The sequence below is a fragment of the Zingiber officinale genome, chromosome 4A (assembly GCF_018446385.1).
Source record: "Zingiber officinale cultivar Zhangliang chromosome 4A, Zo_v1.1, whole genome shotgun sequence".
NCBI classification, from domain to species: Eukaryota; Viridiplantae; Streptophyta; class Magnoliopsida; order Zingiberales; family Zingiberaceae; genus Zingiber; species Zingiber officinale.
The window spans coordinates 100,004,941-100,020,370 of NC_055992.1; positions in this window are offsets into that span (position 1 = coordinate 100,004,941).

Sequence of the window (15,430 nt, forward strand, 5' to 3'; positions counted from 1 at the left end):
TCGGAATCTGGTCTCATCACAGCTTCCTGATAGGTGGTAGGCTCATCCTCTATGAGCACAACGTCATCATGCTCAGACAAGAGAAACGAGTATCTCTCAGGCTGACGACGCACCCTATCAGACCTGCGAAGAGGTATGTCTACTTGAACTGGTTGTTGTTCCTCAACTCCTTGTGGAACATCATCCACAACACTTTGTGGTTCCAGTTCAACTTCCATCGAGGCTTCAGTGCTAGTATTCGCATCTTAAACTTCTTCAAGATCGAACGTGCTCCCACTAGTCTTTCTAGAAACAAAGTCCCTTTCTAGAAAGACCCCAGTCTTTGCCACAACTACCTTGTGCTGACTGGGAATGTAGAAGTAATATCCCTTAGTTTCCTTGGGATATCCGATGAAATAGCACTTGTCGGATTTGGGTCCTAATTTGTCTGAGACTTGACGTCGTACGTAAGCCTCACAGCCCCAAATCCTCATGAAAGACACTTGGGCATCTCTCCCAGTCCATATCCTATATGGTGTCTTTATCACGGCCTTGGATGGAACTCGGTTGAGAATGAAAGCTGCCGTGTCTAGAGCATAGCCCCAAAGGTATGTCGGAAGATCTGTGTGACTCATCATAGATCGTACCATATCTAATAGGGTACGATTCCTCCTTTCGGATACACCATTCCACTGTGGTGTTCCAGGAGGAGTGAGTTGGGATAGAATCTCACACTCAGCTAAATAGTCACGAAACTCATGGCTTAAGTATTCACCACCTCGATCTGATCGAAGTATTTTAATACTCTTGCCAAGCTGGTTCTGTACTTCATTCTTGAATTCTTTGAACTTTTCAAAGGATTCGGACTTATGTGTCATCAAGTACACATAACAATATCTACTGAAGTCATCAGTAAATGTGATGAAGTATCTATAACCGCCTCTAGCAGCGACATTGAAAGGGCCACATACATCACTATGTATGAGTCCTAACAAATCAGTCGCTCTCTCGCTGTGCCCACTAAAGGGAGTCTTGGTCATCTTGCCTCGTAGGCATGACTCGCATATCTCATATGATTCAAAATCAAATGAGTCCAGCAAACCATCCTTATGGAGCTGGGATAAGCGCTTGTCATTTATATGACCTAAGCGACAGTGCCAGAGATAGGTGTGGTTCATATCGTTCGATTTGAACCTCTTGGTACTAACGTTATAGATAGAGCTCTCAAGGTCTAGAATATAGAGTCTGTTCATCAGAGGTGCACTACAATAGAACATATCGTTTAAATAGACAGAACAATATTTGTTCTTTATTATAAACGAGAATCCTTTCTTGTCCAAATAAGAAACTGATATAATGTTCTTAGTCAATGCAGGCACATAACAACAATCGTCTAACTCTAGTATAAGCTCAGAGGGCAGAGATAGAAAATAAGTCCCTACAGCAACAGCAGCAACCCGTGCTCCATTGCCTACTCGTAGGTCTATCTCGCCCTTTGTCAATGCTCTGCTATTTCTCAGTGCTTGTACATTAGTACAAATGTGTGAAGCACATCCGGTATCTAATACCCACGACGAAGAAATAGAGAGGTTGACTTCTATAACATTTATACCTGAAGTAGAAATCTTATTTCTCTTCTTGTTAAGATCTTCCAAGTATCCTGTGAAGTTCCTCTTCCAGTGCCCTGCTTGTCCTTGATATAGTTGACGAAGATGTTCAACCATATCGTAAGCACACATCAACTCATGTTGCTTCTGAAGCTCAGAGTTCATGGTTACGAGCATTAGACATGACACATCTAATGCGTCATCTTGATGCTTCTTGTAAGCATCCCGGTCAGCTCGCGTGGCAGTGGCAGGAGGAGCCTCCGGAATGGGCTGCTCCAGAACGTACAGTTTACGTTCCTGGATGAGAACTATTCTCAAGTTCCTGTATCAGTCCAAGAAATTCGCTCCGTTGAGCTTGTCCTTCTCAAGGACAGAGCGTAGGGAGAAGGAATTCGTGTTCGACGTCATGGTTATCTACAACAGAAAATTTGCAGAAATAAATATCATATTCTTTTAAAAATCATTTAATTAGGCCTTTAATTAAATGATGCTCCCACTGAATTCTATAATTCTTGTGGGACAAGATCCACATCATACTAACCCTTGAGTTAGCTTTGGCTAATACGCCCAAGGCTTAGTATGATCGGTAGGTAACGATTACCAATTACATCTCTATGCAACTCTTGTTTATAAAATCAATATTTGCATTTATATTAAAACTCGAGTTAGCTTTGGCTAATACGCCCGAGAGTTAATATAGATGTGATTTTGACCTATCTTTTCCAACCGTTGGAAGAATGCCTATAGTTGACTCGATCTAACCGAGCAACGAGGAATACTCAATCTAATTGAGTTTGTATTCACCCATGCGTTGATAGGCGGGACCAAGATTGTCCCTTCATACCCTACCAAGATAATATGTATTGCTCTGCTTTGGCAGATTCAACAATACATGTGATCGAGGTAGTGATAGGTATCATGGCACGGTTAGGCATTTAGAGTTGGTTCGATCGAGATCTAATCTAATCAAAAAGGATGCATCTTGTGCACGACTTAGATCTAATCTAATCGCAAGGGTGCATCATGTGCACGACTTAGATCTAATCTAATCGTAAGGCACTAATTAATTAATTACTTATTAAACATGCATTATATACATAAGCAATTAACTAATTAATCTATTTGTGATTTAGTCATGGCCCTACTACGATCTTCTCAAGCCAATGAGAAGATAGAATGGTCAACCTAGGGTCAACAGCTTCTCCAAGCTCCTCCCTTTGACCGCCTTGTGTTGCTCGTACCCGCCTCGGAACTCCGTCTCGTGTGGACCCTCCACCGCTCCAATTTGTACATTACAATTTGAAACTCGAGTTACATTCGAGTCTAAATCTAATTTACAACCAGAATATATGAGAAAGGCACGACGCGCAGGTCGCGGAAAAATAAAAACATACAACACGCGCAAACACATAACGGCACGCAGGCCGTATTATGAATTACAACACAATCCAATCATATTGGGTTTTGGGGCCATGACTATCACAAAATTAATATATAATTCAAAATTATATATTTTCATAATTTTTTATAATTTTAAAATTAATTTTTACAATTTTTACGAGTAAAAATTTCCCGGCGGTCCCGTTTAGCGGTTTCGAGCGCAATCGCGGAACGGATCCCCTTGCGGGGCCAGGGGCAGCGCCCCTACCCGCGATCTAACCATCGCGAGGGTTCCTTTGCGATCCTACAGCGCCTTAGCCTGCTGTCCCAAAACAATTTTGGACGAAACCTTTGAGAAGAATTTTCACGGCGGTCCCGATTAGCGATTTCGGGCGCAATCGCGAAGCAAATCCCCTTGCAGGTTTAGGGGAAGTGCCCCTACCCACGATCTAACCATCGTGAGTTGCTCCTAAGCGATCCTACAGCGCCTTCTCTCGCTGTCCCAAACGGATTTGGGTCGAAACATCACCGTTTTGGAAAAATCTTCCCGGTAGTCGAAGCCTACAAGCGTCTAAACACTTGTGCTTCGATTACTCGAGAAAAATACTCATAAAAACCCAAAAATCATAATTTTACAGAAAATTACAGAAACTTTAATTTTCATAAACCAAAAATTAAACTCGTACAAGCCTTGCACGTGGCTCTGATACCACTGTTGGGTTTTTCGGGCCGTGAAAACCGCTTTTCGCGTCGCGGAAACCCCGAATCACCCAAAGCCGTAGATCCGTGCAAGTAAAACCGAACGAAATACAAGTACGAGTTTCAAAACCTTTAGATCTACTCCTAGATCTATGTGTTAAGAAGTATACCTTGAAGCGTGCCCTTTCGCGTTCCCGCTCGTCCAAGGAATTGCCGGATCTCTAGACCGTCAAGCGTCGGTCCTCTAGAAGTATCCACACGGACACGTAGGTGGAGAAAACCTCACACAAAGGTGTGCTAGTACCTTGGTAAGATTCGGCCAAGCAAGGAGGAGAGGGAGAGGGAGAGGGAGAGCTTGAGAGGAAGAAGGAAGAATAATACACACTTGAATGAATGAATGAAAATCAATTCATCCCATTCAAAATGTGGCCGGCCACTATCTTCATGTGTAACTCCCCATTAAATGCAATTAATGTGAAGTTATTAAGAAAAAGGCTTTGTAACTTCCATGAGGTGGCACCCATAATGATGTGGAGTAACATCATTGGTCCACTTCAATGCCAACTCACCAATGAGGTGGCATAAAGTCAAGTCAAACTTGACTTTTAATCTTCCTCTCAAGTCAAGTCAAACTTGACCAAATCTCTTCCATGGTTGATCGAATCCAACCATTCGATTCAAGCCAACTTAATATAATGAATCTAATTCATTTAATTAAATTGATTCAATGAGTCAAAATCTAAATTAGACTCATTGAACACATGAATCAACTTGAGTCGAACTCAAGTTAGCCCAATTAGGATTACTCTTAATCCAATTTGATTCATCAAATGAATCTAATCCTCTTGGTTCATCATATGAACCTAATCTCCATCTAATTGTCCTAAGTGTGTGACCCTATAGGTTCTTGTAACGTTAGCAATGCCCTAAACCCATTTAGGAGCATAAGTAATGAGCGGTATCTAGCAACACATCATTACTACTCAAGTTACAAGAATGTCGAGATCCGACATCACCTTGTGACTACTAATTGTGACTCCTCACAAAATGTGACATTGTCCTTCTATCCGAGACATCTAGATTGATCAATGTGAGGCATAGACCGTGTCATCCTCTAATCAATCTAAATCTTGAACTCCAAGTAGACTCACTCGATCAAATGAGCTCAACATCTCATGTTGACTCATTTGGGCATGGCCATGCACTTCGTGGTCTAACTCTATCAAGAATACCGATGTCGCTCCCGTCATATGGGAGGGATAGATCCCATCTACATCACTCACATCCCTCTGCATAATTCGTTATATACCCAGTAATCGCCTTTATAGTCCACCCAGTTACGGGTGACGTTTGACGAAACCAAAGTACATAACTCCTTATGTAGGGATCCATGGTGACTTCAGGTCTAAGGACTAATAGTCATACTAATAGCCACATGAGAAAGTATATGACACTCATATAACGATCCATGATACTTTCTCATGGCGGGTCATTCAGTATACATTTTCTAATGTATACCCATGTGTCAACTTGATATCTCTATATCCATGACTTGTGAGATCAAGTCATCGAGTTGACCTACATGCTAGTCTTATTGCATTAACATTGTCCCTGAATGTTAATACTCGACTAAGAATGATTAAGAGTAGCGTTCCCTATATCATCTCACTATCGGTTCAACTAACCGCTCTGATATAGGTGAGAACCATCTACTCAAGGACATTATTATACTTAGTTTATTTGGCACAAATACAAGTAAGTATAATAACCAAAATCCAAATGTCTTTATTTATATAGAATATGATACAATAAGTCCATAATACAATCATCTAATGATTGGCTCTAGGGCTCTAGCTAATAGTATTCTCATCTAAAGAGTTTCAACCAACCCACATACTCATAAACCCCTACATCTAAGTATCAAGAACAAATATCCAGCTGTAAAAGATAACTCTGTGGGTTATGTGCTCACCCTACTTCCGCTACTCTCACACTGCTGTCTAGTCAACTGTGAGTAAATCAATCATCCAAAATCCACAACACCTAGTATCAGTAAATCCTCTAACATCCACATTAAGCTCTCAGTCTGTTCATCTGTTAAAGATGTAAAGCGGTTCTAAAACCGAACTTTATACTCATGGTTTGCTGTAAAATCTGCCACTATCGTAATGTGAATCATGAATCTCCATCCAGTTCAAAACTCAGAGATATACCCTGAGGTCTGGTAATCTCTCTATCATATAATCCTGCTACTCGATCTAAAGAATTCATCCCACAAATCAATATCTAGAGAGTAAATTCATCAACCAATCACTGATTTCCCAACGCTTCGTACCGTCTCCATAGGATAGGATATATCGATCCTCCACAGACTAGTCAAGCCAGCAATGGTATGCAGCTAACTCAGTCAATTCTCCGTCTGTACAAGTCATGAACTCAAATGTAACTTTTAGGTTATCTAACCAGCACACCTAACCCGAGGATCAGAATCTCTATAAAATAGAGTGAGTCAGTCTCTTACTACCGAACTAATAAAATTAATTCAGTACTCTACCATCTACACTGACAAGAACGGATCAATCTTCTACTGATCAAATCAACAAAGGTAGATTGGTCCTCTACTAACCGCAACAACTAGGATAAATCAATCCTCTATTACCCAAGTCAATAAGAGTAAATCAGTTCTCTACGAACCAAGGCAATATGAGTAAATTGGTTCTCCACGAACTGAAGCAATATGATATTTAGCAGATACTAACCACTACTAAACTAGTGATAACAAAAATTACTAACACTAGTGGTATGGTAAAAGAAGTCCTATGAAACTGTATTCCTTGATCTCTAGTAGGGTCAATCGTGATCAGTGATTGAGCCAACACATTTGATGTATGCTACAAACAACTGGATAGGTACTAACAAAAGCATACTAATACATAACATAACTAACATAACAACTATGCATGCACTAACAAAAATGTAAGATAACAATATGCAAACATACCTTCTATAGCTTGGAGAATCCTGTAGCTGCCTGGTCCCAAAACCCGAAAAGTCACATCGAGAAACCAAATTGTGAAAAACCAAACGAAAATAGGCCTTGTAAACTTGGCTCTGATACAAATAAATTGTCACGACCCCAAAGGAGTCCTTACCAAAAAATTTCGACAGCATCTCCCCTGTATGGGTGACAATCTCAGGCATACATACATACAAAATACATCAGCCACATACGGCTGGAATGTATTTACTCAACCACGTAGTTATATAATCAGCCCACTCGGCTGGAACGGAAATAAACACAACCACGCAGTTATATAAATATATTAATCAGCTCACACGGCTGTACTAAAAACCATCACAGCGGAAATCACAAACAACGATCACAATACACAAAGCAACTAACTGCGAGCCGGCTCGGCTTGACACAATAACATCAAACTAAATACAAGATACACAAACACAAGAACAAGAAACAAAACCAAATAACAACTAACGTACGGTATACCAAAACCATAATATCGTCCTCGAATGTGACGTGGAACTGGCGGGCAGGATCTCCAGGTGACTCCATAAATCCTTTACCTGCTACTTAGTGAAATTACCAATATACGGGGTGGTGAGTATAAACACTCAGCGGGTAATAGACAGATAGTGCATGAGTATAGTAAAGAACTAGAGATGCAAAGGTATACAATCTCGTATGGAAATAGCAGATACTACAGTGATATCATAATAAGTGTCCATACCTGAAACCATATCCTAGGCTAGTAATGGAAGTTGGTGTAGCAAAATTCTGCTACAGTACTACTCATAACTATATGGTATCATGTGAGGTATATACATGTCAATAGTAAGTAAGCTAGTGTCTAACCACATACCACAGGTATATATCTCAACCTATGTAAGCATATCAACATAAGTAAACAACAACAGCATAAGCAACAACAGTATAAATAAACAACAGCATAAGCAGATATAATAATAACAGCGTATGCACAGATGGTCACCCCGCCCATCTCTCTGCACCGCGACCCCTGTATGGCCGAGAGGCCGGACAAATGACAGACTGTACCACCCAAAGGCTGCCACTACTCTCGAGTGACCGGATGGACAGTTGCATAGTAGCTGAATGGCTACGTCTGTGACGAGGGTCCCTGCTGCCCGCGACTCCAGCTAACACTACCCATGAGTGTGCGAGTGGGGGGCACGACAGGACATGCGGCACGCTCCAGCTACCACTACCCATGAGTGGTCGAGCATGCGGCCCAGGCCAACGACCGTCTCAACCACAAGGGAGCTAGTGTCGCCGACAATGCATGTAATGACATTATGCGAACAATGCAACAGTCATCATATATATATAAACAGAAACAGGTATGCTACATGAAGCCAGCATGCTCAGTAAGGTATATAAATAAACAGCAACCAAAGCATGTAAACATAGTATCAGGTGTCCATATATCCAATACCTAATAACTAATGTCTGTCATCTGGTATCTGGTATCTGATATCTGATACCTAGTAATATAGTATCTGCTAAATATCATCGATAGCAACGAGAGACTGTATAGATACAGAAACGAGTAGCTCAAAGATTGAGTGGAAGTATCAAACGTAAGAAGAATAAGAGTGGAGTCAAGATAAACATAGTATCTATCTGAATATAAAGCTCATGCACTAAGATCAATGTGCTAAAGAGATACAAGAAGTACCCACCTATATATGTCGATCGTGCCAAACGACCTCACATCGAGACGCTCATCTTGGATCAAAGTCCTGCAAATCACAATATGTATAATGTAGCTAATCAAGTAGGAACTAAATAACTAAACAGAATCCCTAATCTAATTAGGGTAACGCTAATCGAACATAATCCTGGAGTAATCCCCCAATCAACCTTAATTATACCACAACCTAATTAGATTATGTTTACGCATGAATCATCAATTAATCCAATATCTAATCCTTGAGTTTCTCAACTTCTTAATTAACATGAATCCATAAATTCATTTACAATCCAATCCTAGCCTCAATCTTTAATAAACAACCAATCCATAAAATATTAATAATGATCATGCATCCATTTGTATAAATCATTCACCAAATAACCATCATGAATCTAACATACATAGTTCTTCCACTTAATCAGTTTCTAACCTCCACATCCAATAATCCCAACAACACCACTAATTACTCATCCCTAACCACTCATAATTATCTTAGATTAAACATGCTATAATCACATCTGATTGAGGTTAAACATAATTTAGTTGTATTAACTCACCCGAATAGAAGACCTCACTGTTAATTCACCACCGGAGAAGGGCTCGCTACCGAGGATCACGGCTGGGGCAAGATGGAGTTGTTGATTTCCAAATCCAACACCCTTCATATGCTGCTCCCCTGTTATCTCACAGTCGAAGACCTAACCGCTGGTAAGGGTGATCAATAGAGTTGCTGCTGGAACCAGAGATAGAGCTACAAAATAGTTCTACAATCCATGTACAGATCGAATGAGTGTCATAACCAATGATCAAAGGAAAATGGAAACAGAGGTTCTCATCGTACCTTAACCTACCTTGATGACAGAACCAACCTCAAGCTGCGAAGAAAAACCCGACGAAATCAGCTTGACTCTAGGGCTCGGGTAGAGGATCAAGTGGCGGCTATGAATGCGAGGGGAAGAGGGAGGTGGAGAAATGGATCTTCGACGGCACTCGGGTGGAGCACGAGTAGCTCTCAGCATCGGCAGTTTGAGTGGCTCTCGGCACGCGAAGGGGTGGCAATGGAGATTAACGTGGCGTTGCTCCGTGAGGCGGCACTCGGGAACCGACATCAGGTGCGGCGATTCGAGCTTTAGGTCATGGTTGTCGGCGGTAGCACGGAGAGGAGAAAGGAAAACCGGCGTCGGGCGGTGGCGTGTGGCGCGACATCAGGCTGAGAGAGGGAGGGAGACGGCTAGGGCACAGAGAAGAGGGAGAGAGCGATGGATCGGGTGGAGTGTGAGGCGCCAACAAATCTAGGGTATGGCGACGAGATTAGGGGAAAGGAAGAAGATGCTCTCAAGGTGGTTGTGGCATTAGAGCTTCACCGGCGACCACAGCGGGTGGCTCGGCGTCGACGGTGGCAGCATCCCACGGCAAAGAGGGGCGTCGTCTGCTCCGATCGCGTGAGAAGAAGAGGTGAAGGAGAGGGTCGGGAGCAGAGGAGAAGAAATGAGATTCGGGTAAGGGTAAAGGGGTTCGGTGAGATGGGAATGAACGTATAGGATTTGGGCATTTTCATACTTAGGTTTCAATTAATTAAATCCTAAGTTGCTTCCTCAATCAACTCCCACTAAAGGGGAGTTCCAAATAGACTTTCTCCAGGAAAAACAATTTTATCCCCTCAAAATATATCATATGAGCTCCAATTAAATCCCTGAAAATTCCTAAAAATTTCTAAAAATTCCAATAAGATTATTTGTCAAATAACCTTATTATTTAACTATTATTTGGGTACCGTATTTTACATCAAGACTTTTTCGTTGGATGTTCAATCCCTGACTCGTCCAGTCTTCCGCTTGGTGTCCACGACTCCCAGGACTTCCACCTAGAATTCATGACCCTAGGATTTCGCCTGATGTCCTTGACCTGTCAAGATTTTGTTCAGTCTCCTGGACCAGGACTTTGTTGCCTACCTCCCCCTAGACCTAAAGTTACCTCCCCCTAGGATTTTCCATCTGCTTAGAATCCATTAGGACTTTTGCCTAAGTACACTTAAGACTTTCCTGCAAGCTCAGTTACACTTGTTAGATCATAAGATATCTTAACTTTTGAATCCTTTGCCATAATAAAGACTCAGGTTCGATCGTCTGGTGCTCCCTGTACCAACAATCTCCCCCTTTTTGATTATGACAATTTTATTCAAAAAGTTAAGTAAAACATATAGCAACATATAGTAAAAGTGCAACATATAGCAAAAGTTAAGAGATTGATTCATAAACAAAAGAATTAACTTGTTAACTCCCCATTAATCCCCTAACTTTCTCTCCCCCTTAACTTTTGAATATTCTCTCCCCCTTTGACATATATCAAAAATAATTTAGGGAGAAGAAAAAATAATTAATATTAAAATAAAATATTTTAGTTTTTCAAATACTTTGAAATAAACTTTACTTTTGAGATAGTAGAATTTTGCTTTGAAAAACTTATGACAAGGGGAGAGTTAAAAAACAATTTCAAATAGACTATGTTTTGAAAGTACTTAGCATTTTTGTAAAAACCTTAAAGAAGAAATTGACTTTTTGAAAATACTTCATTTTTGAAAGATATCTTTTTAAAGATTAGCTTTTTTTCTTAAAAACTTAGCTAAATTCTTAGATTTGAAAAAAACTTTATCAAGTACTTAACTTTTGAAAAATTTTAAACAAACTTAGTTAAGTACTTTTAAAAAAGATTTCATAAAAATTTAGTTAAAAAACTTTTTCAAAAACTTATTTTTCCGAAAAAAAACTATTTAAACTTGCCCTTTTTAAAAAAAATAAAAAATATTTTGACATTTAAAAATAAAAATATTTAACTTAACTTCTTTTTTTGACATAAATCAATAAGAAGTTTTTAAATAGAGAAAATGTGTTAACTTGTGAAGCTGTATTTTTGAAAAATTAATTTACAAGTTAACTTTAAACTCCTCCTTGCGTAGTGGCTTAAAAAAAACTTTAAGTGCTTTATAGGGGAAGGTTAATGATTTTTATCCTAGAGTCCAAGCATGTAAAGTTTAAAATAATGAGATTTTTAGTGAAAGAATTTTTTTAAAAAAATGATAATTTATTTTCCTTAGAGGAAATGTCTAGCCATTAGTTATTAGATTTTTACCATAAGGTAGTAGTGTTTACTTGGTTAGTCAAGTTAAGTAGGTGATCCAGTTAGTTTGACTAAAAAGGATAACTTAACTTGATCAATTTGAGTTGGTATTTATAGCTCAGACTTATGTATCTCACTCCATTCTAAGTATTTTTCATACATAAATAAGGTATTCTTAGTGTGCTTGTGAAATGCTCTGGCTCATACCTATGGGTACATGCTTTCTAGGGGGTAGAGACCTAAGCTAAGTCCAATCTTTGAAAATACTAGTAAAATTAAGAGTTTTGAAGAAAATAAAATAATTTATCATAGAATTTTAAAGCCAAGCTAATTTTGAAAATATAATTTTAAAAAAACTTAACAAAAAAACAAAAGAAAAGTAATTTTAAAAGGTTTATAATCTATTCTACTAAGCACATACTTAATTATCTCCTAAGTATACTAAACTCAAATTCATGTAAGGGTTTTATGAAAATATCTGCTAGGTCTAACTTGGACTAAACATAGTCAAGTACAATATCTCTCCTAGCTACATGATCCCTTATAAAGTGATGCTTAACTTCTATGTGTTTGGTCCTTGAGTAGTATATTGGATTTTTGGTTAGATTGATTAAGCTTATGTTATCAATTGAAATTTTTGTATTTTTTATATTCTAATTGATAATTTCTTAAAGCGTGCATCATCGATAATAGTTGAGATGTGCATTCCCCTATGGCTATGCACTCTGCTTCAATAGTGGATAAGGTAACACAGTGTTACTTTTTACTAAACCAGCTTACTAGGCACTGACCTAGAAGTTGGCAACTTCCACTTATGCTTTTTCTATCTAGTTTATATCCAGCATAGTCCTAGTTTGAGTACCCAATTAAGTCAAATGTGTTGGTCCTAAGATACCAAAGTCTTACACTTAATGTCTATTTGACCTTGATTAAATCCCTTCGATACTAGGTATGTTGATAGTTGTTCATACTAAGCCCTAGATGCTTGTTTTAATCCATATAAAGCTTTCTTTAACCTAAGGACATAGTTTGGGTGGTCTAAATCTTCAAATCCTAAGGGTTAATTTACATAAACTTCTTCTTTGATAAACCCATTAAGGAATGTGGATTTGACATCCATTTGGTATAACTTGAATCTTTTATGTATAGCATAGGCTAGTAGCATCCTAATGGATTCAAGTTTGGCTACAGGTGCATAGGTTTCATCATAATCTAATCCTTCTACTTGGCTGAATCCCTTAGCTACTAGTCTAGCCTTATTTCTCACTATTTCACCTTTGTCATCTAGTTTATTCCTAAAGACCCACTTAGTATTAATTATGAATTTATTTGTGGATTTAGGTACTAGTTCCTAGACTTGGTTTCTCTCAAATTGGGCTAGTTCTTCTTGCATTACAATTATCCAATCTGGGTCAGGCAGGGCTTCTTCTATAGTTTTAGGTTTAATTTTGGAGATAAGGGCTATTTGGCTTAGGTTTCTATAAGATAATTCTAGTTCAAACTCCTAGGGTTAAGTCTACTAAAATTTGGTCAGATGGGTGGTTAGATCTTATCTTAGATGGTCTTACGTTAGGGTCAATAATTGGTTCTTCTGATTTACTTGATTCATGTCTAATTTTATTATCTTCTTCATCTTTTATCTTTCTAGTGTTCTGGTTATTATTTTCATTAATTAGGTCGGGTAAATAATTTTCTTCATTAAATATTATATTGATTGTTTCTTCAACTTTTAGAATATCTTTGTTATAGACTATATAGGCTCTAATGGTTTTTGAATACCCTAAAGAGATGTCCTATGAAGATTTGGATGTAAATTTTCTTAAATAGTCCTTAGTATTTAATATGTGTACTTTACATCTAAAAACTTTTAGGTAATTTAGATTGGGTATTTTATTGTAGTATATTTCATAAGGGGTTTTATTATAAAATTGATTAATTAGTATTCTGTTTTAAATATAACATGTTATATTTATGGATTCTACCCAAAATTGGTTACTACGTTGTACTCGTTTAACATGGTTCTAGCAGCTTCTTGTAATATTCTATTTTTTTGTTCTACTAGACCATTTAGTTGGGAGTTCTGGGACATGAGAATTCATGATTATATCCATTAATTTGACAAAATTTAGTAAACCTATGATTTTTAAATTCCCCTTATGATCACTTCTAATTCTTTTAATTTTGGTATCTTTTTTATTTTCTATTAATTTGTAAAAATTATTAAAGATTTCAAAAGTTTTATTTTTGGTTTTTAGAAATTTTGTCTAAGTAAATCTTGAGTAATCATCAATTATAACTAAGCAGTATTAGTTTTTGCTTAGTGACTTGGCTCCGTGTGAGTCAAATAGGTCCAAGTGTAGGATCTCAAGAATTGAGTTGGATCGATTTAGGTTTGTTGGTTTGTGGGTTGACTTAGTTTATTTATCTTGTTAACAAACATTACAGATTGTGTTTTCTAAGTTCTTTAATTTGGGTAGATCTCTAACTAAGTCATTTTGACTCATTTTTTAAATGAGTCTGATGTAAATGTGACCCAGTCTTCTGTGTCACAATTTGGTTTCCTCTCATTGTGCCAAAAGACACTTTAGTGAGAAGGTTGGAAGGTCAATTGTATAAATATTATTTTTTTTTCTAATTCCCTTAAGTGTAATTTTAGAATTTTTAATATTTTTAATTAAACATTCAAAGTTAGAAAAAGTTACTAAATATCCAGAGTCACACAACTGAGTTATGTTAAGTAAGTTAAAATTGAATTTATCGACTAATAAGACTTTTCGAATAATAAAATCGGAACTCAGTTGATATTACTTATTCCGATTACCTTAAGTTTTCTATCGTTGCCAAATGTAACTAATCCTAAATTCTTGAATTTTAGCTTGGTGAACTTCAATTGGTCTCTAGTCATGTGTCTGGAGCATCCATTATCCAACATCCATTGGTCCAAATCATTATGTTCCTACACATACAATATTTGATTTGGATCTAATTTTGACAGATTGTAAGATAGATTGATTAAATTCAACTCCTTAATTTTTCATCTCACCCGGTTTAGGTTGTCAATCATGTTACACCTATGGGTGATTATAAGATAATTAATTGAGTTTAACTTAAATTTAATTAGATTAATTATATTCTAGTTTTAAATTGATTTGACTAATTAGATTTAAGGTTAATTAAATTTGATTTAATTAGTTGATTTTAATTTAAGTTAGATTTAAGTTAAGTTCGATGTAAGTTAGATTTATTTTAAGTTAGATTTAATTTAGGTTAGATTTAATTTAAGTTAGATTTATTTTAAGTTAGATTTATTTTAAGTTGGATTTAATTTAGTTAGATTTAATTTAGTTTTGATTTACTAATTTTTATGTTAATCTAAATTAATCTCACCCTTTTCTATATTGTCAATTAGGTAACCTTTTCTATTTTGTGATATGGTTCATTTTTATCTTCAATTTAGATTAAACTCTAAAGATTGATTTACATTTAATCCTTAGACTAAGGTTTATCAATTAGTTAATTAGACATTTATTTCAATAATTGGCTTCCAGGCTATGGCGAGACACTAAACCTTCTTGGATATTGGAGCAACAACCACTTCTGGACAAAGCCTTTTAAAGAAATTAGATATTTAATTTTCTTTCTGAGAACCCTTGGTCTAACTAAACAAGTGTTGATCAAGCCTAAGTCCTTGTTTATCCTAATCTAAGCATGCATAAGAAAAGCAGTAAAGCAAACATCAAACAAATTTATCTAGTAATGAAAATGGTCTTTCTATTGGTCCCCCCCTATATCATAGCCTCGATAAGGTCTATCAAGATAGTGAATTTGATCCTTGGGGATCCAATATTGATCAAGCCCAGCTTGATTAACCAAGTCAGACTTGGGACTCATGTTTGGACTAATTTTCTATTTGTTTGATTA